This window comes from Bubalus kerabau, chromosome 10, assembly GCF_029407905.1.
Source record: "Bubalus kerabau isolate K-KA32 ecotype Philippines breed swamp buffalo chromosome 10, PCC_UOA_SB_1v2, whole genome shotgun sequence".
Classification (NCBI taxonomy): Eukaryota; Metazoa; Chordata; class Mammalia; order Artiodactyla; family Bovidae; genus Bubalus; species Bubalus kerabau.
Window position 1 is genome coordinate 14,749,694 of NC_073633.1, and position 26,560 is coordinate 14,776,253.

Sequence of the window (26,560 nt, forward strand, 5' to 3'; positions counted from 1 at the left end):
GTCTTTTGAAATTGATTTATTTGATTTAATAAATAAATCAAGTTGATTTATTTTATCTTATTCAGAGTTTTTAAATGCCCCATATATAAAAATTTGCTGCAATAAATTAAACTTGGTACTAACAACTCTGATAGAATTCTGGTGTCACTTATAGAACAAAACTAAACCAATCACTTTTTCCTCATTTTATGTTCTACTTGTTAAGTTACCCAGAGTTAAGTATCTCAACAAAGACAATTTTCTATTACAAACACAATTCTGTTAAGTGAGAAGGGCCCTCTCAATAATTCCTTTCTTAACTTTCCAATGAAGAAACAATTACCTAATTTCACAGAAAAAAAGGTGGTTTCTCTTTCTCCTTATTGAACAACTTACTCCTATTAGTGAAATTCTACTAACCTCATCCCATTAACTAACTAGTAATGATATTAGCTTTCTTTAATCAGAATTTTAGTTTTTGAGAAGTTATTTGCATCACAGAGCAAATGTTTCAGTGGATTGATATTTTATAGTAATCTTAATACATATATATAAAAGAAAGCATCGTTTCAATCATCAATATTTCTAAAGCTCATCACCAGTAAGAATACATATCAGTGTAACAAGATCATTTCTGTGGCATTCTTTCCAAAAATGCATAACGATCATTCTAATTTTGAAAAAAACATATAAACCCAAACTGAGGAACATTCTACAAAAAAGCTGACTGGCACACTTCGAAAGTGTCAAGAAAAGGTAAGTCTGAGAAACAGAATGGAGGAGACTTAGAAGAAATAATTAAATACAATGTGGGATCCAGATGGGTTCCTAGAACATAAAAGGGACATTGGTGAAAATTAAGATCTGTAGTTAAGTTAATAATATTGTATCAATGTCAATTTCTTGGTTTTGAAAATTATATTCAGTTCAGTTCAGTCGCTCAGTCGTGTCCGACTCTTTGCGACCCCATGAATCGCAGCACGCCAGGCCTCCCTGTCCATCACCAACTCCCAGAGTTCACTCAGACTCACGTCCATCGAGTCCGTGATGCCATCCAGCCATCTCATCCTCTGTCGTCCCCTTCTCCTCTTGCCCCCAATCCCTCCCAGCATCAGAGTCTTTTCCAATGAGTCAACTCTTCGCATGAGGTGGCCAAAGTACTGGAGTTTCAGCTTTAGCATCATTCCTTCCAAAGAAATCCCGGGCTGATCTCCTTCAGAATGGACTGGTTGGATCTCCTTGCAGTCCAAGGGACTCTCAAGAGTCTTCTCCAACACCACAGTTCAAAAGCATCAATTCTTCGGCACTCAGCCTTCTTCACGGTCCAACTCTCACATCCATACATGACCACAGGAAAAACCACAGCCTTGACTAGACAAACCTTTGTTGGCAAAGTAATATCTCTGCTTTTCAATATGCTATCTAGGTTGGTCATAACTTTCCTTCCAAGGAGTAAGCGTCTTTTAATTTCATGGCTGCAGTCACCATCTGTAGTGATTTTGGAGCCCAGAAAAATAAAGTCTGACACTGTTTCCACTGTTTCCCCATCTATTTCCCATGAAGTGGTGGGACTGGATGCCATGATCTTCGTTTTCTGAATGTTGAGCTTTAAGCCAACTTTTTCACTCTCCACTTTCACTTTCATCAAGAGGCTTTTGAGTTCCTCTTCACTTTCTGCCATAAGGGTGGTGTCATCTGCATATCTGAGGTTATTGATATTTCTCCCGGCAATCTTGATTCCAGCTTGTGTTTCTTCCAGTCCAGCGTTTCTCATGATGTACTCTGCATAGAAGTTAAATAAGCAGGGTGACAATATACAGCCTTGACGTACTCCTTTTCCTATTTGGAACCAGTCTGTTGTTCCATGTCCAGTTCTAACTGTTGCTTCCTGACCTGCATACAGATTTCTCAAAAGGCAGATCAGGTGGTCTATGGTTATGTAAAATGCTAACATGAAGGTAAGCTGGGTGAGGGTATATGGAAATTCTTTGTACAGTTTTTGCAATTTTTCTGTAATTCTAAAATTAGTTTTATTTATTCACCTTTTAAAAATTTATTTATTTTTAATTGAAGGATAATTGCTATACAGAATTTTATTGTTTTCTGTCAAACCTCAGCATGAATCAGTGATAGGTATACATATATACCCTCTCTTTTGAACCCCCTCCTAACTAAAATTAGTTTTAAATGAAAACTTAACATTTTTTCTGAAGTTTATAGAAAAAATTTCATCAAACATGAAAGGACAAAATCAAACAAGTTATTGATTTAACAGGGCTCCTCTGGTGGCTCAAACAGTAAAGAATCAGCCTGCAATACAGAAGACCCGGGTTCAATCCCGGGTTGGGAAGATCCCCTGGAGAAGGAAATGGCAACCTGCTCCAGTTTTCTTGCCTGGAGAATTCCATGGGCAGAGGAGCCTTGCAGGCTACAGTCCATGGGGTCACAAGGAGTCAGACACAACTGAGTGACTAACACACATTAATTTAACAACCAATTTCTATCTTTAAAGAGAAAGCACTTCCCATTTCTTCTTTTGTGGAATGTTTTTTCAGATTCAGATTTTCTGATAAAGTATGCACTGATTCATCTTCCCTAACTGAATATGGATTTTTAAACCATCTACCAATTTTTCCACTACAGACATTAGTTTTATTTAAGTAGACTTTACAATCTGACAACAAAAGTCTTATTAAATTAATTTAAACACTTGATATATCCAAGTATCAAACCTCTTAAAAATGAAAGAGCAGAGAAAATGATCTTGAATATTTCTAAAACACATATGTTGAAAATTTCTCAGTTGTAACCTAAGATTATCCTGTCTTTATAAAAGGAAAAAGAACAAAAATGGGAGTGTTTTATATTTCTCTAGGTTTTATTTTACAATCTGTAGGTAGAAAAACCCATTAAGAATGTGAAAATTCAGCCTACTTTGCAATTATTTCAATCATTATTTGTGTGATATCAGATTAGTCTCTCAACTGTTTTGATCTTCAGTTCTGTGTATGTCAAATGAAGACATTAGTTAAGATCTGTACTGTCCAAATGTTAGTCACTAGCTGCATGTGGCCATTTAAATTTAAAGTGCTCAAAACCAAATAGAGTAAAAAATTCAGCTTCTCAATCCCTTTGGGTACGTTTCGTATAGTCAATAGCCACAGGGGACTAGTGGCCACCGTACAGGAGAGCAAAAATACAGAACTATCATCACAGAAAGTTCTACATTTCCCACTGTTTTTTTTTTTTTCTTCAATTTTTGCATTCTGGGCTGAACTGTGTCCACTCGTGAATGAATATGTTGAAGTACTAACTCCCAATATCTTAAAATACGAGTATAACTTGGAGACAGGTCTGAAAAGAGGTAGTTAAATTAAATGGGGCAATTAGAGTGATCCTTAATCCAATATGACTGGTGTCCTTATAAAAGGAGATCAGAACACAAACACGCAGAGAGGAAGGTCATGTGAAGACAATGGAAGAAGCCACCTGCAAGTCAAGGACGGGTCTCAAGAAACAACGCCGCCAACAACTTGTTCTCAGACTTCCAGCCTATAGAAAATAAATGTCTACTGTTTAAGCCACCCTGGCCTGTGCTATTTGTTAGGGCAGCCCTAGCAAACAAACTAACACTATGTATAGCTCAAACACATTATGTATCTAAAGTATTGTGATTCATAATAAACATATATTTTAGTTTTGTATCTGCCTCTTGAGAAATTTGTATGCAGGTCAGGAAGCAACAGTTAGAACTGGACATGGAACAACAGACTAGTTCCAAATAGGAAAAGGAGTTCGTCAAGGCTGTATATTGTCACCCTGCTTATTTAACTTCTATGCAGAGTACATCATGAGAAACGCTGGACTGGAAGAAATACAAGCTGGAATCAAGATTGCCGGGAGAAATATCAATAACCTCAGATATGCAGATGACACCACCCTTATGGCAGAAAGTGAAGAGGAACTCAAAAGCCTCTTGATGAAAGTGAAAGTGGAGAGTGAAAAAGTTGGCTTAAAGCTCAACATTCAGAAAACGAAGATCATGGCATCCAGTCCTACCACTTCATGGGAAACAGATGGGGAAACAGTGGAAACAGTGTCAGACTTTATTTTTTGGGCTCCAAAATCACTACAGATGGTGACTGCAGCCATGAAACTAAAAGACGCTTACTCCTTGGAAGGAAAGTTATGACCAACCTAGATAGCATATTGAAAAGCAGAGACATTCCTTTGCCAACAAAGGTTCGTCTAGTCAAGGCTGTGGTTTTTCCTGTGGTCATGTATGGATGTGAGAGTTGGACTGTGAAGAAGGCTGAGCACCGAAGAATTGATGCTTTTGAACTGTGGTGTTAGAGAAGACTCTTGAGAGTCCCTTGGACTGCAAGGAGATCCAACTAGTCCATTCTGAAGGAGATCAGCCCTGGGATTTCTTTGGAAGGAATGATGCTAAAGCTGAAACTCCAGTACTTTGGCCACCTCATGCAAAGAGTTGACTCATTGGAAAAGATTCTGATGCTGGGAGGGATTGGGGGCAAGAGGAGAAGGGGACGACAGAGGATGAGATGGCTGGATGGCATCACGGACTCGATGGACGTGAGTCTCAGTGAACTCCGGGAGTTGGTGATGGACAGGGAGGCCTGGCATGCTGCGATTCATGGGGTCGCAAAGAGTCGGACACGACTGAGCAACTGATCTGATCTGATCTGATGGTTCCTAGCTCAATAGTTCCCCCAAACCCTTTGAATTTCCTAAGCAGGAAGAGCAATGGGAGTATCTTTTTAATAAGATGTGGTCTTCTGTCCTTAGTTTCTGAAACCGATCCAGAGCCATAAAGGTGAAATGCATCTTGTTATTCATAAATAAAGCCCTGTTCAGCCACAGCTGAGTTTATGTTAATGAGGTGATTTGGGGGGATGCCCTAAAGATGAGGGGACTGAATGCTAAGGGAACCAACCACGTGAAAAGAGTTGGAACTTTCAGTCTCAATCCTAGATTACTAGGGAGGGAAGGGGGACCGGCGACATCAACGGCCAATGATTTAATCCATTCTGCCTGTGTAATGGAGCCTTCATAAAAACCCAAAAGGATGAGGTTTGGAGAGCTTCCAGGCTAATGAACCAGAATGCATCCACGTGCCACTCTGCTGGGCCCCGAGACCCACAGAAGGGGTTCCTGGACAGAAGTTCCAGGAATCCTCGGGTGAAGGGAGAGGCTATCACTATGGAAAAGCCACAAAGCATGGTCAGGACCCTTTTCCTCTATGGAAACAAAGCCTTAAGCCATGGGAGAAGGGGAGAAAATCTTGTTACCATCACCCTCCCAGTCACAGACGAAGACCTGTGGTGGCTAGGGGGAAAGTAGGAGAATAAAACCCTAAGATAGCCCGTGAAAAGGACAAGAAATAGTCTGAGACCATTAGAGTTCTCCAATCTTGGGGGAAGGGGCAGGAAACTCCTGCATAAGACTCTCAAGTTTACAAGGCTGAATTCATCTGCTACTTGTAGGGACAGGATCACTGAGAAAGCCCTACCCTGATACCCTGGGATTCAGTGCCTGCCCAAGATTGAGTGGATGAGGAAAATTGAGACTCTTAACCTATCCTCTACCATCAAGCTGAGAGCAGCCATCTACTGGGGGGAGGTCAAGAGACAGACCCCCTCTGAGGCAAGGGTACACAGAAAAGACCAAAAGCTGAGGGAGGAGCAGAAACAGGAAGAAAACCTTCTAGCGATCAAATGCCAACTCTACGCACAAAGAAATGCTAGATATGTTTAAAGCCTGTGATGCACTGTGGTAACCATAGCAACAACAAATTCCAAATCCAGGTCAACCCCTGAGTAAAGCAGCTTAACCTTCATACAAACAGGCTAGCAGAAGAATCAGGCCCATCTCCAGGAGGAAATACTATTTATCTTCATTGAATGCCTTGCTTCTGGCAATCAATTAAAAAAAAATTATAAGACATACCAAAAAAGCAAGGGGAAAAAACCTATTGCCAAGAGAGAAAGCAATCAACAGAGTCATACCCATAGACAATGCCAATGTAGAATTTGTCAAAACAAGGAGTACTGTTGGTGGGAATGTCAGCTGATACAGTCATGATGGAGAACAGTGTGGAGATTTCTTAAAAAACTAGGAATAAAATTACCATAAGACTCATCAATCTCACTACTGGGCATATATCCTGGGAAAATCACATTCTAAAAGACACATGTACCCCAATGTTCATTGCAGCACTATTTACAATAGCTAGGGGAAGCAACCTAAATGTCCATTGTCAGATGAATGAATGAAGAAATTGTGGTACATATACACAGTGGAATATTACTTAGCCATAAAAAGGAACAAATTTGATTCAGTTCTAGGGAGGTGGATAAATCTAGAGCCTGTTATACACAGTGAAGTATGTGTCAGTAAGAGAAAAATAAATATCATATATTAACGCATATATATGGAATCTAGGGAAACGGTACTGGTGAACCTATCTGTAGGGCAGCACTAGAGATGCAGACATAGAGGAGAGGCTTGTGGACACAGTGGGGAAGGAGAGGGTGGGATAAACTCAGAGAGTAGCATTGAAACATACACATTACCATAGGTAAAACAGATAGCCAGCGAGAAAGTGCTGTATGACGCAGGGAGCTCAGTCTGGAGCTCTGTGACAACCCAGAGGGGCGGGATGGGGTGAGAGATGGGAGGGAGGTTCAAGAAGGAGAGGACATATGTTTAGCTATGGCTGATTCCTGTTGATGTATGGCAAAAACCAAGACAACACTGTAAAGCAATTATCCTCCAATTAAAAATAAATTTTCAAAAACAAAGAATATGAAATAGCTATGTTAAAGGTTTTAATGGAAAAGGAGGATACCCTATATTGTCAGATGTTGAATTTCAACAGACGTGAAAACTATAAGAGTCAAATGGAAATGCTAGAAGTAAAGAATATAGTAGAGATGAGAATTCTTTTGACAAGTTCATCAGTAAACCTGACATAGATACATAAAAGTCAGTGAACTTGAATCCAGACAAATAGAAATTAGCCAAACTGAAACACAAATAGAAAAATGAATGAAAATAAATAGGGCATCTAAGACGTGGGGCAATACCAAACTATTCAACCAATGTCTAACTAGAATCCCAGGAGAAAAGAAAAAAAGGCTGAAGAAATATTTGAAGAGCTAATGGCTAAGAATTTTCAAAAAATAATAAAATACTTTAAATTACAAATCCAGAAAGCTCAAAAACATGTTACACACAGAGGAACTAAAGTAACAATTATATCACAAACTAAGTAATTCAGAAGACAAAGGAGTGACATTCCTGAAAGAAAACAATTCTCAACTCAGAACTTTACACACATAACTCTCTACCTGAAAGTGAAATAAATAAACAGCTTTTCAGATAAACAACTGCTGAGAGAATTCATTATCAGCAGACATATACTATAATATTAAAGAAAGTTCTTCAGGTGGAAGACTATGACAAAAAATCGAAACTTGTATCTCCACAAAGACAGTAAAATATGTGATAATGATTAAAATGAAGATAGTTATAATTAAAGGTCTAAGGCAACCCAAAGGAGAAAAAACAGTCTTTTAAACAAATAGTACTGAAACAACTGGATAACTACACACAAGAGGAAAAACAATCTTGGCTCATATCTCATATTCTATACAAAAATTAACCAAAATATAAACTTCTAGAAGAAATCATAGAAAAATCCATGTGTCCTTCAGGTAGGCAAAGGGTTGCTTAGATACAACACCAAAAAGATGATCCATTTTTAAAAATTAAGAAAAGTGAATTGAATAAGAATTGAGACATTCTCTTTCAAAGACACGATTAAAAATTGAAAAGAGATTCTGAAATACAAGAGTGGATCAACAAACAATAATCAATATAAGATACCACCTTAGCAAGAATGAAGGAGAAAACCACGTGATCATCTCAATTGATGTAAAAAAAAAAAAGCACTGAAAAATTTCAGCATGCTTTTGTGATTCAAAGCACTCAATAAACTTGGACTAGAAAGAAATTTGCTAACATAAAAAGGCCATATAAGAAAAGCACATAACTGATATCAGACTCAGAGGTGAAAGACTGAAGCTTTTCCTTTAAGATCAGAAAATAAGAGAAGCATTACTACTTCACCACTTAAAATTCAATATGGCACAGAAAGTCCCAGCCAGAGGAATCAGGCAATTAATAGATAAAAGGCATCTAAACTGGAAAGGAAGAAGTGAAATTATCTCTGTTGTGGATGACATGATCTTATATGTAGATAATCCTAAAGATTCCACAAAAAAAGCTGTTAGAACAAATGAGTTCAGCAAAGCTGCAGGATATAAAAATCAGCACACAAAAATTAGTTGTGATTCTATAGATACTGAACAATGTGTAAAGGAAATTAAGAAAACCATTCCATTCACAACAGCATTAAGTAGAATAAACTACTTAGGAATAAACTTAACCAAGAAAGTGAAAGACCTGTACAATGAAAATAAGTTGTTGAATGATATTAAAGACACAAATAAACAGAAAGACATACCATGGAGATGGAAGATTTAATATTGCGAAGATGTCAATACAACACAAAGTGATGTACAAATTCAATGTAATCCCTATCAAAATCCCAACAGTGCTTTTTAGAGAAACAGAAAAATCCATCCCAAAATTCATATGGGCATCTCAATAAATACTGAATAGACAAAACAATCTTGAAAAATCAAGAACAAGGTTAGAGGTCTCACATTTCCGGATTTCAAACTTATTACAAAGCTACTGTAATCAAAGCAACATAGTATGGACATAAAAGCAGACACAGACCAAAGGAACAGAAAGTGCAGAAATAAACCCTCACAGATGGGATCAAACGATTTTCACATCTATGGTTGCCATGGCCATTCAATGGGAAAACGACAATTTTTTCAACAAACGGTGCTGGGAAAACTGGATATTCATATGAAGAAGACTGAAGTTAGTTCTGTGCTTCACATCATATGCAAAAAATAACTAAAAATGGATCAAAGACCTAAGCATAAGAGCTAAAACTATAAAACTCTTCATGAGAAAATATATATATGAAAAGCTTCATAACACTGTACATGATTTCTTGGATGTATCATGGGCAATAAAAGAAAAAACAGATACATTTGGACTATGGCAAAATTTAAAACTTCTGTGCATCAAAGGATACAATCAAGAGAGTGAAAAGGCAACCTACAAATTGGAAAATAAATTTGCAAAACATATATCCGGAATATATGAAGAACTCTTACAATTCAAGAACAAAAAAACAAGTAGGCTGATCACAACACAGACAAAGGACTAGAACAAACATTTCTCCAAAGAAGACACACAAATGGCCAGTAAACAATTAAGAAGATGTTCAGCCTTGCTAGTATTAGGGAAATGCAAATCAGATTCACAGGGAAATACCACCTCACACCCATTAGGATGGCTACTATCAGAAAGGCAGAAAATAACAAATGTTGGTGAGAATGTGAAGAAACTGGAACCCTTCTGCACTATGGGTGGGAATGGTAAAGTTGCTACAGAAAACAGCATGGTAGTCCCTCAAAAAATCTGGAATAGAATAACCATATGATCTAGCAATTCCAATTATTGGTAAATATCTAAAATGCATTTGTACAACAGTGTTCATAACCGTATCATTCACGATAGTCAAAAGACAGAAGCAACCCAACAGTCCACCGACTCATGGATAAACAATATGTGGTATATACACCATACATACAGTGGAGTATTACTGAGGCTAGAAATGTAAGGAAACTTTTATACATACTACAATATGGAAGAACCTTGAGGACATCATGCTAAATGAACTGTCAGTCACAAAAAGACAAATACTATATGCTGGTTCAGTTGCTCAGTCGTGTCTGACTCTTGCCACCCCACAGACTGTAGCCCGCCAGGCTCCTCCATCCATGGGATTCTCTAGGCAAGAATACTGGAGTGGGTTGACATTTCCTTCTCCAGGGGATCTTCACAACCCAGGAATTGAACCCAGGTCTCCTGCATTGCAGGCTGATGTTTTACCAGCTGAGCTATGCAGGAAGCTCCACCAGGGAAGCCCTAGGCAAAACTAGAGGGACAAAAAAGCAGATTAACTGGTTGCTAGAAGCTGAGGTACCAGGGACAGGTTGACTACAAGTGAGCAGCAGAGAATTTTGGGGGGCGATTGAACCTTTCTCCACCTTGACATTGTTGATGTGTACACAGCTGCACACATTTGTCAGGACTCATACAACTAGATACTAGAAGAGATGAATTTTACTATATATTATACTTCAAATAAAAAACATCACACAATTAAAAGGAAAAAAAAAAAAGTCTTTCTAAGCCCTAAGCACTTCTGAGATCCAGCCCCTCCCAAACGCTTTCAGGTACAGAACACTTCCCTACTCTGTAAGATGGCCCACCAGATACTCTTTCTGTGATTGTGGGACTACAAATAACAAGAGCTGGAAAGTCAGGTCTTCTTAAAATGGGCAGAATGGCCTCTAAGCTTCTCTGTATTTGTTGGCGTGGGAAGAGACTGGGTGGTCAGGAAACAGCTGTGACAGAAATAAAAGAGCTGGAAACAAAAAGGAAGGAGGTGAGGGCAACTGGAGATGGCGATAAGAAGCAGACGGGACAGACAGGACCAGAGAGGCAGAGACGCATAAAGGAAAGGAGTGGGACATGGACAAGCTGCAATCAAAATGGATCTACGCAGGAAGAAACCAAAACAACGCCCCCTGGAACAGGAAACCAAAAGATGAACATAAAGAGCTTTGAAATACTATAACTTGTTGTCACCTCATATCCTTGAACATGGTCTGAACCTCTAATATATTTTAAGTAGTGATGTCTGGCCACAGAGAAGCTGATCAGTGGGTTCCCATTAACCTTTTTCTTATTTCCTCTGCAGAGCCTCAAAGTACTGCTGAGTGCATTAAAAAAACAAATGCTGAAGAAACTGTCACATCAAATATTTGTATGCATATTGCATGTGAGTACAGTAAACTGTAATAATTTGAGACCTAATAGACCCAAAATGAATGCTATAGCAAAGCAGTTCAATGCTAAGTTTTTGTGTTTCTGCATTTTTTTATACTTGTTTCCAAGGTAAATAAGTATGTGTCATTAAGGCAGTTTTGCAGTACCAACCAAAATTTCATCTTTATTGGTAAATGTGAATCTTTGGGAACATTCTTGCTTCCTGTACTTTATAAGCTACTCCTTTAATAATCTGTCTTTCTAGAGCACAACTCGGGAAATAAGATGTTTTTGATTTTTTGTCAATCTGCTCTGTTTTCTCTTTACAGCTTCTTTATATATTCCGTTCACCATTCAGTATATTAGAATATCTTCCACAATTTCAGCTTATAATGAATTCTAGAGTAAACTGAAGGAAGGTCCACATGTGAGCTATCTCAGATGTGATCAGCCCTTACATATATTAAATGCTTGGCACATTCTTGCAATTTTGCAATAACATTGTTACTTGCTTTAATCTACAACTCTAAGATATCACATTCCTCCCTGCCACAGATTGATTTTTAGCAGTAATGAATACCTTGGGATTAATTCTGATACCAAAATTTTTAATTGACATGTTACATTGCAGAATACTTGTTTAATAAATGTTGGGGTTCTCTAGCTACTAAGTTGGCCCTTTTTTACAGGTACAGTTTTGATAGTTTCACATTAACTGTTCATGAAGAAACTGTTTAGCTGGACACATCAGAGTCAGAAGAGATACTGAAATACCACTATGATCTCATGTCTGTAGCTGGACTAAGGGCAAAATAATTCTTTATTCTTGGGACTGTTTGGTAAAGTTTCCCTTCAAAAAGGACCAGCTGGTTTCCTGTTGGCTTCAGCTCTAGAAGTCAGATGAGGGAGTTCAAAACACTCCAAAACATCATTTGAAACATTCCTTAAACTGGAATTTTACTGTTTTTCTTTATCTAACATCAGAAAGAAAGTAGTAAACTTCATTAAATTAGTTATGTAAAATCTAAAAGAAAAAGTTGTTCAAAAGTACTACTTAACAGATGTAACAAAGTAAGAGTCTTAGGCACAAACAATGCATTTGTTTAACCTGTGGAGTGAGTCCTATACGTGAATGGTTAGTTACAGGGCTGAAGAAAGCTGCCTTTCTTCCATACCTCCTGGTCCAGCATCCACTATCTATCTCTGAAAAGGTAGTTCTTTGTATATACTTCCTGATAATCATGTTAATTATGTAAAACCACGAAAAACATCCAGAGAAGCTTTCAAAGGAGAATTTAAGAACAGGTTGCAACAGGCTTACTTCTCGACATTAATCCTGGTAGGGAGGTCACTTCCTCACTGTGAGAGTAGGAGGGCTGATGCCAGCACCCCAGACGCTGCTCGGTCTCAGGACCTGCCTGTCGGTTTCTCTCCTCACTGCCCCTCCACACCCGAGAACCCAGAAGCAGCCTATCTGTGTCCCTAGGAGCTCTCGGGCCAGCCCACTGGACCCAAGCTAGTTCCACTGAGAAACAAACGCTTTATTGATACAATATGAGTTATCTTTTTAAAAAAAGGAAAGAAATACCTTTTAAATGAAAGAGTAACTCTGTATTGTTTATAAACAGTATTTAAAGAGACTAGTATACTAAAGGATTTTTCTCCTAGATACAGATGAAAGCCTAAATTTGCCTAAATGCCTAACAAGTTGCCTCTCCAAGCTGACTGTAATTCCAGCAACTTCCTGACCCTTATGCTTATCCTTGGGACCGTCTTACCAGATGGTCCCATTGCTCCATTCCTACTCTCCTTTAGGCACCTGCCTCTAGACTGCTGCCTCCTCTGACCCTTGGCTTCAGTGTTTGCCATAATAATCTCCCAAGTTTTACTTTCCAGCTCAGATTCCTTCCCTGTCTCACAATCCATTATCTCTGCACAGAGCCTGGTGTGTGATTAACACACAATACAGAATGTGATGTCTTCTGGCAAACAGATGAAGACGTGGTTGCCGTGAAGTTTTAAAGACAGACCTGTCATGAGCTGGAAATCGCATGGCCACACTTAGGAAACACAGTGTTTAGAACGGAATTGGAATTTAAGTATTAAGGCTTTTAATAAACAATGGCTTGGAAGAAAGTCTCAGAGACAAGAGTAAAGTTTTTAAAGAAACACTGTATCACCAATGTTATTGACAGCCCTAAAAGACAATACTGGGTTGAAAAACTGGACATAAATTATAGAATCAAAGTGAATCAAACAGTTGGACTCTGAATTTGATTAAATTATAAGAACTTTTAAACCATTTATTTTATATCCATTACATACGTACCAAAGTCTTAACACAGATATGTATGTATAAATATATCTGAAAGAGCTGTTATAGTAAATTTAAATTGACAGTGTTTTTTTCCTGGTAGTATGTAAATAACAGTGTTGTCTTATCAAAGGACCATTTAGAATCAGCTAAACTACAGAATTTGGCTTAGTTCTGGTAAAGAAACTGAAACACCATTGACTTTTCCAAGGAAGTTATTAATCTGAAGCAAATTACTTCAAAATGTCTGACGCATAGCTATATCAGTTTGTAGATAGAAATTTCTAAGTTGTGAAGAATTCTGTTAAGACTCTGATGCTGGGAAGGACTGGGGGCAAGAGGAGAAGGGGACGACAGAGGATGAGATGGCTGGATGGCATCACTGACTCGATGGACGTGAGTCTGAATGAACTCTGGGAGTTGGTGATGGACAGGGAGGCCTGGTGTGCTGTGATTCATGGGGTTGCAAAGAGTCGGACACGACTGAGCGACTGAACTGAACTGAACCAAGAACAAACTGTGAAACAGTGATTAAAAGTATAGGCTCAGAAACATCGAAAATTAATACAATGTTATAATTACATCTCAATTTTCAAAAGGCACAGGCTCAGAACTCTGTTATTGACGTGGTTCAAATCATGGTTCCAGTCATTTGCTAGTTGTAGGACCTCAGGCAGGTAATCAAATCTCACTGCGTCTGTTTCATCATCTGTAAAATTAGGATTACTACTAACTCTTCTCATTGATTTTTGAGGAGTAAACAGCCCACATTAAAGCACCCTTGAAGAGAGCACCTAACAGTCAGATGTTAGTGCCTTTTGTATACATACAGGCAATAAAGAGTCCCAAAAGAATCTTCAGTGAACTGTAAAGCTAAAAAGATTTAACATTAAATATTTCGCAGGAGACATTTTTGATTAATGATGTAAGTAACTTAGATATAATGCAAGGAAACCACACCAGGTGTACACGCCATGATTTCTGCTGTCACCCTTGGGTGCTATGCTATGCTAAGTCACTTCAGTCGTGTCCGACTCTGTGTGACCCCATAGACAGCAGCCTAGGTACTATAGGATATACTATTTATAAGTTTAAACCTTTGGCATAGACCTAAGAATGAATTTATCAAGCTAATGAGGAGTAAGACAGTAAGTTAACAAAAATGATTGTCATCAAGCGGTATGGTTGATTTCTGACTGTGAAGGGTGAGAAGAGAGGGTGTAAGGGAAAGGAGAAAAAGCTATCTAGTGGGCCTACTGCTAGTTCATAAATGAGAAAAGATTTTACTCCAGGTGATACTGTGAATTATGCATCTATTACCTTCATGCAAGTCAATACTTGTGTTGGTTTCCCTCTTATAAAACCTGATTAGTGACTAAAAACTTCCATTGGAAACTTAGGCAGAACTTGATGTTAGAGTATTCTATTGGGGAGGTGTCTTCAGGGAAACAGACTTACATACTAAATAAAGAATTGTGTTTCTCTTATCTGTTATGAATATACATCTATCTTCTACAAAAAAATGAGATCAATTAATATTAAGCCTGTCCTTTTATTTATAGGGTAAGAGCATTATAATCATACTTTATTCAAGAAAGAAATGAGTATTTTTATCTGTCCATCCGTAAGTTTTAGAGGCTAATAAGATGCCTGTTTTCTTGCAAAGTAGGTCACTGAAAGTCCATCCTAAAAGTTGTTCAGCACAATATTTAGTACTGTTGAGGTAAAACATGATGAATAAAAAGCACAGTACTGGCAGAATGGAAAAGATGCTATTAACAGAGACTTTGTCAAAACTGAGTAGAAACTATTCAGTAAATATATTTACTGAAAATACAATTTTCAATAAAATCTGATTTCCAATTTGTTATAAAAAGTTTCATTCTTTTAGAAACCAATTGTAACCAATAATTTAACTGACGATTACTTGATACAATCAGAGAACTTTTGCATTTCAGTTTGCTGTTGCTGTTTAGTCACTAAGTTGTGTCCAACTCTTTTGTGACCCCATGGACTGTAGCCCACCAGGGTCCTCAGTCAGTCAGTTCAGTCGTTCAGTCCTGTCCGACTCTTTGCGACACCATGGACTGCTGCACCCCAGGCCTCCCTGTCCATCACCAACTCCCGGAGTTTACTCAAACTCACGTCCATTGATTCAGTGATGCCATCCAACCATCTCATCCTCTGTTGTCCCCTTCTCCTCCCACCTTCAATCTCCTCTGCCCATGGCATTTCCCAGGCAAGATAATGGAATGGTTTGCCATGCTTTCCTCCAGGGGATCTTCCCGACCTAGGAATCAAACCTACATCTCCTGCATTGGCAGGAGGGTTTTTTAAATCACTGAGCCACCAGGGAAGCCCCACATTTGTTTAAATTTGTTTTAAAAAATGAGGCCAGAGTCAAAAGACATAACTTCAAATCACTTAAGTCTGAATTGTAGTATGAACAAAATTTTACTTGCAACTATTACTGCTTTTTAGTTGATGCAGATCATCATTATTAACTTCATTTATTTAAAGTATACATGAGCTATGTATATCATATGGAAAAGCAAGGGCCCTGATCAAAAGAATTATGCAAATGAACTTTAAAAAAGGGAGATGGTACTAAGGCAATATAGCTCAGAATTCGTAACAGCTTAGTCTGCTCTGATTGACTATTATCAAGACAGACTTTTTTTCTATTTCCTTCTAAAGTCTGCCTACTCAGCCTGGATGGAAGCCAAACTCCAAGAACCAACTTTACTGGCCAAGCTGATGAAGACTGGCTGTACTCCAATTTCAGATTAGTTCAGCAAGGGTCACCACTTTAGCAATAGGAAGATGATACAATTAAAATCATCGTCAGCAGGATATTTATATGCTTTGGATATTTGCTTTGTATTGTTTTTCTAGCAACAGTGACAGATTTGAACATATCCATTCCATAAACTTGAATGTCCCTTGCCCTAACACTTCTGTAATCTGTGACTTTGAAAGATTTTTTGTTTGTGTGAAGCTATCACATATGATACCAAGATCAGTGATGTGGGCTTCGTATGTACCAAGCTTAAGTAACTGAATTAACTGTCTATTAAATCCAAATGTTGTTATGGATGGGGACTTTCCTATATGACAACAGAGCTAAAACTTGAATCAAGACTCCTGCCTTAATGCCATTTTTCACATGTGCTATTCCTCTGCTCTGTTATTTATAATAGGTGATATGCAGTCATATATAAAGGTGTTGAGAAGCCATGCAGGTGAGTACCTTTCAACTAGCTTAGAATGTGGATTAATAAAATTCAATAATTATCAGATCTGTTGTTGTTCAGTCACTAAGTTGTGTCCGACTCCGACTCTGTGACCCCATGGACTGTAGCCCACCAGGTTCCTCTGTCCATCGGATTTCCCAGGCAAGAGTACTGGAGTGGGCTGCCACTTTCTTCTCCAGGGGATCTTCCTGACTGAATCCATGTCTCCTGCATTGCAGGTGGATTCTTTACTGCAGAGCCACTGGGGAAGTCCAATTATCAGATTATATCAATATTGTCAGGAATGAAATGAAAATGAGAAAGTTGGATCAAATTCTTGGAGAGTCTGATAAAGTATGAATTAAACAGATTTAAGTTATTATTCCAAAGGTCTTCAACACCACAGCAGAATTTGCAGAACATATTTTGAAATGGATAATGGTTATAAATATGGACTGGCTGATACAGTAGGGTCTCCATACTTCTTTTTGAGGATATGAAAACAACAGACATCCCGGTCACTACACAACTCAAAATCAAAAGACTTTATATTACAGAGATGTTCTACTTATGTTTACATGTAAAAGTAAATACTTTTATAAAACATATGAATATCTGTGTAATGACTTCAAGGGCATTCTGTTACTATTTGCTATGCTCTTTTCCACAAATGAATGCAGATTCTACTAAATCTAGGCTCTTGGCACGAAAATATGCCTTGAGGTTTACTTGGTTTATAAACGGCTTTCAGAAAATCACCCCAAATAACTACGTAGTTCAGCTTTAGAAGAGTTTTTATTATATATATTATGTTTCCCAAATTAGTAAAGTTCTTACATAAATAACTTATGGGCTGGTAATGACTGATTTTTTTTTTTGCTTTTCAACTAGTTAAATTATATCACTGTGATTGTTACTGATTTTTAAAAAACAAATTAAAGACTTATAATCCCATGGTCACTGCAGTGTTACATAGCCAAAATATGGAAACAATCTAAGTGTCCATTAATAAATGGTAAAGCTGTAGTATATACACAATGAAATATTATTCAGCCACTGAAAATAAGCTGGAATCAAGATTGCCGGGAGAAATATCAATAACCTCAGATACACAGATGACACCACCCTTATGGCAGAAAGTGAAGAGCCTCCTGATGAAAGAGGAGAGTGAAAAAGTTGGCTTAAAACTCAACATTCAAAAAACGAAGATTATGGTATCCAGTCCCATCACTTCATGGCAAATAGATGGGGAAACAATGGAAACAGTGACAGACTTTATTTTTTTGGACTCCAAAATCACTGCAGATGGTGACTGCAGCCATGAAATTAAAAGACACTTCCTCCTTGGAAGAAAATCTAAGACCAACCTAGACAGCATATTAAAAAGCAGAGACATTACTTTGCCAACAAAAGTCTGTCTAGTCAAAGCTATGGTTTTTTCCCAGTAGTCATGTATGGATGTGAGAGTTGGACTATAAAGAAAGCTGAGCGCCGAAGAATTGATGCTTTTGAACTGAGGTGTTGGAGAAGACTCTTGAGAGTCCCTTGGACTGCAAGGAGATTCAACCAGGCAATCCTAAAGGAAATCAGTCCTGAATATTCATAGGAAGGACTGATGCTAAAGCTGAAACTCCAATACTTTGGCCACCTGATGCGGAGAGCTGACTCATTGGAAAAGACCCGAAGATTGAGGGCAGGATAAGAAGGGGACAACAGAGGATAAGATAGTTGGATGGCATCACTGACTCGATGGACATGAGTTTGAGCCAGCTCTGAGTGTTGGTGACGGACAGGGAGGCCTGGAGTGCTGCAGTCCATGGGATGGCAAAGAATCAGACATGATTGAGCGACTGAACTGAACTCAAAAAGAAGTACACGCTGTCACTTGCCACAACATGGATGGACCTTAAGGACACTTAAGCTAAGTGAAGTACGTCAGAGAAGACAAATACTACATGCTATCACGTTCATGTAGAATCTAAAAACGGTGAATGCAGAGAAACAAAGACCTCAGTGGCAGTCACCAGGGCATTGGGCTGGGGGGAAAGGAATCAAGCTGTTGGTCAAGGAGTACAAACTTTTGGCTCTTAGATGAAGAAGTTCTGGGAATCTAATAAACAGCAAAGTGATTATAGTCAATACTGTATTATATACTTGAAAGTCACTAAGAGGTTTTCGAATGTTCTCGCCACAAAAAAGAATTGGTAATAATGTGACCTGAGATAGGTGCCAGCTAACACAATCATCTGCAGTGTGTATAAACGTGTCAAATCAGCACACTGCACACCTTCAACTTACACAATGGTACACGTCAATTATACCTCAAACTGGAAAAAATTAAGGCTTAGGAGAAGCTCTATGTACATATAGATCTGAAAAGCCAGGTTCCACGCTAAGGTTTTTTAAGGGTTATATTAAAATGATATGACTTGTGGCAACTAACTTAATAGGCAACTTAAAAATGTTAATCTTTTGAGAGTATAAACACACTTCCAGATGCATTTTTGTAAAAGTGAACAGAGAAATTCAAGAAGGGACACAAATTTAGTTTAGATTCCATTTACTGATACCACTTAAGACTATATCACAGATGATATTAATAAACAGTGCTGAATTATGTTATGGATATATAACCCAGCCAAAAGTACTTCTTTCTTAAAATTTTAGCCATTGACAATCATGTGACAAATTCTATAAAATTTAGGAATTTATATATTTTGGCTCTTGATTTCTATTTGGAGAAAACCAAACAATCAAGGAAGTATTAGTTTGTTTTCTATCAATGCATTGAGTGTGTGCTAAGTCACTTCAGTCGTGTCCGACTCTGTGAGACTCTACGGACCATAGTCTGCCAGGCTCCTCTGTCCATGGGATTCTCCAGGTGGAATACTGGAATGGGTTGTTGTGCCCTCCTCCAGGGTATCTTCCCAACCCAAGGACTGAAACTGCATCTCTTATGTCTCCTGCATTGGCAGGCGGGTTGTTTACCACTTTCTAATTTATTTAGTCATGTGATTTTAGTCATTTTCATGGTTATTGGATAACAAAAAAGGCTATTGGTTTGTTTAATTTCTGAACTTAATTCAAGCAGTGATAAATCAACAGCATTTATTGCTTTATCTAATATTGGGGGATATAAATGTATATGATATTTGTCTCATGCTCAAAAGAGTTTCTACCCTAATTAAAGAAAGAAAAAAAAGCTCTAATACATAAGCGACAATTAGCCAGTCACCTGAGTCAATGAATGTATAAAACACCTCTGTGTTTATACTGCACAATAATGCACACCTACCACATGTTAAGCATTCCACCAATGTGCACTCAAGGATAAATAACCAAGCTTACGAGCTCTGGAGTGGAAACATCACTACCTTTTCCTATTTGCTTGCTCTCAAAGCTGCAGAGTGAAAAATCCTCTTACTTTCTCTATCCCAGTTTTTCTCTGCAGATTCTTTCCACTGTCACTACCAAGACCTCAGGTGAGGGACTACACACCCAAAGGGCTCCAGCCAAAGTCAGGCGCCCCTCCCTCTCCCTGGACTATTCCTTCCCCACTCTTCAAGGCCGATTCTGAAGGCTGCCTGATGGCTGACTCCTCAAGGAGGCCTCGTCTTTCAATGCAACATATCCCTACCTGTCCTCTACCTTTGATCTCTTCTTGTATGATACTTTTCATAACAGTAATTATACAGTTATTTAGTTATTTTTCTTGGTCTCCCAACTTAAGTTTAAACACCAGGGGAACAGAGACATCTGTCTTGTACACTGATGTAGTCATAGTATCCAGCACTCAGATATCTCAAAAGAATATAAAAGGAATCATGAGATCAGAGAGTGCTGAAGTAGCTATGAAAACAGTTGGGGCTCTTTGGAGCTCCCCGAGCACTCCATGAATCACTATCTCTGCATCATCACCATCGCCACCAAATACATGTTCTACTGCCTCACGAAGGTCCTGAGGGCAATCTTAGTCCCTTTGTCCCAACACACAGACAAGGTCAATAAATGATTTCAAACGCACATTTAAAATGACCTATTAAAAAAAATGATCTAAAGATGGGTAACTTGCAGAAATAGCTGGTCAAGCTTAGTTTGACCATACTTTTGCATGTGGCTAATGCTAGTTTTTACATATATAATGTTTTAGCTAAATAATTCCTAATCCATGTCATTATATGTGCATATATATACATACATATAAAAACACTCTGAAAAGAGAAAAGACCATTGTGCTTTCCAGGTTTTCCTAATCTCTACACATCTTTAGAATCACTGGTTTAGAGTACAGCTACTTTTAACCTCTTTACCTTTAGATAAAATTTAGAATGTACTTTTCAACTATTCAAGGGCTATGACCATTCTGAAAGAGATGGGAATACCAGAACACCTGATCTGCCTCTTGAGAAATTTGTATGCAGGTCAGGAAGCAACAGTTAGAACTGGACATGGAACAACAGACTGGTTCCAAATAGGAAAAGGAGTACGTCAAGGCTGTATATTGTCACCCTGTTTATTTAACTTATATGCAGAGTACATCATGAGAAACGCTGGACTGGAAGAAACACAAGCTGGAATCAAGATTGCCGGGAGAAATATCAATAACCTCAGATATGCAGATGACACCACCCTTATGGCAGAAAGTGAAGAGGAACTCAAAAGTGAAAGTGAAAGTGGAGAGTGAAAAAGTTGGCTTAAAGCTCAACATTCAGAAAACGAAGATCACGGCATCCGGTCCCACCACTTCATGGGAAATAGATGGGGAAACAGTGGAAACAGTGTCAGATTTTATTTTTCTGGGCTCCAAAATCACTACAGATGGTGACTGCAGCCATGAAATTAAAAGACGCTTACTCCTTGGAAGAAAAGTTGTGACCAACCTAGATAGCATATTCAAAAGCACAGACATTACTTTGCCAACAAAGGTTTGTCTAGTCAAGGCTATGGTTTTTCCTGTAGTCATGTATGGATGTGAGAGTTGGACTGTGAAGAAGGCTGAGTGCCGAAGAATTGATGCTTTTGAACTGTGGTGTTGGAGAAGACTCTTGAGAGTCCCTTGGACTGCAAGGAGATCCAACCAGTCCATTCTGAAGGAGATCAGCCCGGGATTTCTTTGGAAGGAATGATGCTAAAGCTGAAACTCCAGTACTTTGGCCACCTCATGCGAAGAGTTGACTCATTGGAAAAGTCTCTGATGCTGGGAGGGATTGGGGGCAGGAGGAGAAGGGGACAACAGATGACTGGATGGCATCACTGATTCAATGGAGATGAGTCTGAGTGAACTCCAGGAGTTGGTGATGGACAGGGAGGCCTGGCGTGCTTTGATTTATGGGGTCGCAAAGAGTCGGACACGACTAAGCGACTGAACTGAACTGAACTGATACTCATATAACGGAGAAGGCAATGGCAACCCACTCCAGTACTCTTGCCTGGAAAATCCCATGGACAGAGGAGCCTGGTAGGCTGCAGTCCATGGGGTCGCTAAGAGTCGGACACGACTGAGCAACTTCACTTTCACTTTTCACTTTCATGCATTGGAGGAGGAAATGGCAACCCTCTCCAGTGTTCTTGTCTGGAGAATCCCAGAGACAGCGGGGCCTGGTGGGCTGCCGTCTATGGGGCACACAGAGTCGGACACGACTGAAGCGACGCAGCAGCAGCAGCAGCATACCCATATAAATAACCCAAGTCTAAGATTCCTTAATGATTTCCCTTTGCTTGCAACTATATATCATCAAGAATATCATGACTATACTCACATACAAGCATACACACAAACCTCTATTAAGATATGTCAATGTAAATAACTACAAAATCAACAAGACCATGTTGATTTAACCTGAATACATAATACATTCTCAAATAAATTAAATGCCTACAGACCCACCACTCACTGGTGAATTTCAACTACATATTCAAAGACTGTTGTGCCAAACAACAAATGAATTTTGTTAATTGTCATCTTTTTCAAGATTGGTCCCCACATGGCTTAAAATTTCTTCAGGATGAATTAGGGGAAAACTGGGGCAGAGAAACAGAGGATTAGAATGAAATTCTAATTCTGATATCTATAGATTTTACTAGAAAAACTCCCTATCTTCCTTACACCTCAGGCTTTTTTTTTTTCCTGGAAATGGAGAAATTATATCTGTTTTACTTCTCATGAGACAATTGTGAAATAAAATAAGTAGAGATAAAACTATAAAAAATTTAAAAGTATAAAAATATAAGTTTAACTATTTAAACTCACTTAAGGCCCTTTAATAAACAGACTTCTATACACACTATACCTGGAGAAGGCAATGGCACCCCACTCCAGTATTCTTGCCTGGAAAATCCCACAGACGGAGGAGCCTGGTAGGCTGCAGTCCATGGGGTCGCGAAGAGTGGGACACATCTGAGCAACTTCACTTTCACTTTTCACTTTCATGCATTGGAGAAGGAAATGGCAACCCACTCCAGTGTTCTTGCCTGGAGAATCCCAGGGATGGCGGAAACTCGTAGGCTGCCGTCTATGGGGTCACACAGAGTCCGACACGACTGAAGTGACTTATACACACTATACCACTTAAGGGATTTGATTTAGGTCATACCAAATGGTCTAGTGGTTTTCCCTACTTTCTTCAATTTAAGTCTGAATTTGGCAATAAAGAGTTCATGATCTGGGCCACAGTCAGCTTTTGGTCTTGTTTTTGCTGACTATATAGTGCTTCTCTATCTTTGGCTGCAAAGAATATAATCAATCTCATTTCAGTGTTGACCAACTGGTGATGTCTATGTGTAGAGTCTTCTCTTGTGTTGTTGGAAGAGGGTGTTTGCTATGACCAGTGTCTTCTCTTGGCAAAACTCTATTAGCCTTTGCCCTGCTTCATTTTCTACTCCAAGGCCAAATTTGCCTGTTACTCCAGGTGCTTCTTGACTTCCTACTTTTGCATTCCAGTCCTCTATAATGAGAAGGACATCTTTTTTTGGGTGTTAGTTCTAGAATGTCTTGTAGGTCTTCATAGAACCGCTTCTTCAGCATTACTGGTTGGGGCATAGGCTTGGATTACTGTGATATTGAATGGTTTGCTTTGGAAATGAACTGAGATCATTCTATCGTTTTTGAGACGGCATCCAAGTACTGCATTTCGGACTCTTTTGTTGACTATGATGGCTACTCCATTTCTTCTATGGGATTCTTGCCCACAGTAGTAGATATAATGGTCATCTGAGTTAAATTCACCTATTCCAGGCCATTTTAGTTCACTGATTCCTAAAATGTCGATGTTCACTCTTGCCATCTCCTGTTTGACTACTTCTAATTTGCCTTGACTCATGGACCTAACATTCCAGGTTCCTATGCAAAATTGCTCTTTACAGCATCAGACCTTGCTTCTATCTCCAGTCACATCTACATCAAGACCATTCCCAGGAAAAAGAAATGTAAAAAAGCAAAATGGCTGTCTGAGGAGACCTTACAAATAGCTGTGAAAAGAAGAGAAGCAAAAAGCAAAGGAGAAAAGGAAAGATGCACCCATTTGAATGCAGAGTTCCAAAGAATAGCAAGGAGAGGTAAGAAAGCCTTCCTCAATGATCAGTGCAAGGAAACAGAGGGAAACTGCTTCTAGAAATGGTAAAGACTAGAAATATCTTCATGAAAATTGGAGATACCAAGGGAACATTTCATGCAAAGATGGGTTCAATAAAGGACAGAAATGGTATAATATTAAGATAGAAGATATTAACGGAAACAGAAGATATTAAGAAGAGTGGCAAGAATACACAGAAGAACTAAGCTTCATGACCCAGATAATCACGACGGTATGATCACTCACCTAGAGCCAGACATCCTGAAATGAAAAGTCGAGTGGGCCTTAGGAAGTATCACTACAAACAAAGCTCGTGGAGGTGATGGAATTCCAGTTGAGCTATTTCAAATCCTGAAAGATGATGCTGTCAAAGTGCTGCACTCAAGATGCCAGAAAATCTGGAAAAGTCAGCAGTGGCCACAGGACTGGAAAAGATCAGTTTTCATTCCAATCCCTAAGAAAGGCAATGCCAAAGAATGCTCACACTACTGCACAACTGCACTCATCTCACATGCTAGTAATGTTCAAAATTCTCCAAGGCAGGCTTTACCAATACATGAACTGTGAACTTCCAGATGTTCAAGCTGGTTTTAGAAAAGGCAGAGGAACCAGAGATAAAATTGCCAACATCCACTGGATCATTGAAAAAGCAAGAGAGTTCCAAAAAAACATCTATTTCTGCTTTATTGACTATGCCAAAGCCTTTGACTGTGTGGATCACCACAAACTGTGGAAAATTATTCAAGAGATGGGAATACCAGACCACCTGCCTCCTCAGAAATATGTATGAAGGTCAAGAAGCAACAGTTAGAACTGGACATGGAACAACAGACTGGTTCCAAACAGAAAAAGGAGTACATCAAGCAGGTCACCCTGCTTATTTAACTTCTATGCAGAGTACATCATGAGAAACGCTGGGCTGGATGAAGTTCAAGCTGGAATCAAGATTGCCGGGAGAAATATCAATAACCTCAGATATGCAGATGACATCAACCTTATGGCAGAAAGCGAAGAAGAACTAAAGAGCCTTTTGATGAAAGTGAAAGAGGAGAGTGAAAAAGTTGGCTGAAAACTCAACATTCAGAAAACTAAGATCATGGCATCTAGTCCCATCACTTCATGGCAGATAGATGAGGAAACAGTGGCAGACTTTATTTTGGGGGGCTCCAAAATCACTGCAGATGGTGATTGCAGCCATGAAATTAAAAGATGCTTACTCCTTGGAAGGAAAGTTATGACCAACCTAGACAGCATATTAAAAAGCAGAGACATTACTTTGCCAACAAAGGTCCGTCTAGTCAAAGCTTTGGTTTTTCCAGTAGTCATGTATGGATGGGAGAGTTAGACTATAAAGAAAGCTGAGTGCTGAAGAACTGATGCTTTTGAACTGTGGTGTTGGAGAAGACTCTTGAGAGTCCCTTGGATGGCAAGGAAATCCAACCAGTGCATCCTAAAGGAAATCAGTCCTGAATATGCATTGGAAAGACTGATGCTGAAGCTGAAACTCCAATACTCTGGCCATCTGATGCGAAGAGCTGACTTATTGGAAAAGACCCTGATGCTGGGAAAGATTGAAGGGAGGAGGAGAAGGGGATGACAGAGGATGAGATGGTTGGATGGCATCACTGACTCCATGGAGATGAGTTTGAGTAAGCTCTGGGAGTTGGTGATGGACAGGGAGGCCTGGCGTGCTCAGTCCATGAGTTCACAAAGAGTAGGACATGACTGAGGGACTGAACTGAACTGATACCACCTAAGTGTTAGAAGCCCTAAGGATAGTGCACATAGCCTAATATTCAGAGTTCTGAACTGAAATAAACTGATTGTTACGAGATGAAAATAGATAATAAGAACCTACAGGGAACTCTTCTCAATACTCTGTAATGACCTACAAGGGAAAAGAATCATGTCTAACTGAGTCATTTTGCTGTACAGCAGAAACTAACACACCATCATAAATCAATTATATTCTAATAAAAATTATTTTAAAAATACAAAGGATCTCTTGAGAAAGAAAATGAAGAACAAAGATGATCATTCTCTTAGCTGGTACCACTGAACTTCAGTGAGTTCAAAGCAAGGAGTATTACTCCCTGGCCTTTTTAGGCATAATGCTTTCCACAAATTAGTCTAGAATTTGTATTAAACTGTGAATTATGACTCACAGATGAGACATCAAACATTATTTGAAGTGTTAAATGCCTACACTATTATTTCCTACTGTAGCAATATATTGTGTGTATGCTTAATTGTGTCTGATTCTTTGTGACCCCATGGACTGCAGCCCATCAGGCTCCTCTGTGCATACTGGAGTGGGTTGCCATGCCCTCCTCAACAATATATTACCTATTAAATTTTTACTTTCTCAAAGGACAGCATATCAGACCTCACCACTTTCCATTGGCTAATACTATGTTTCAAAGGGAGCCACTATATAAAGCAAGCTTCTTTCAGTTTGCTCT

At 38.8% G+C, this 26,560-nt stretch overlaps 1 protein-coding gene across 2 annotated transcripts in view; it reads right to left on the reverse strand.

The window, feature by feature from the left end:
* The window catches only part of HOMER1 (homer scaffold protein 1), a 135,047-nt gene that overhangs the window by 23,253 nt on the left and 85,234 nt on the right, over positions 1-26,560 (reverse strand). The window lies entirely within an intron of this gene.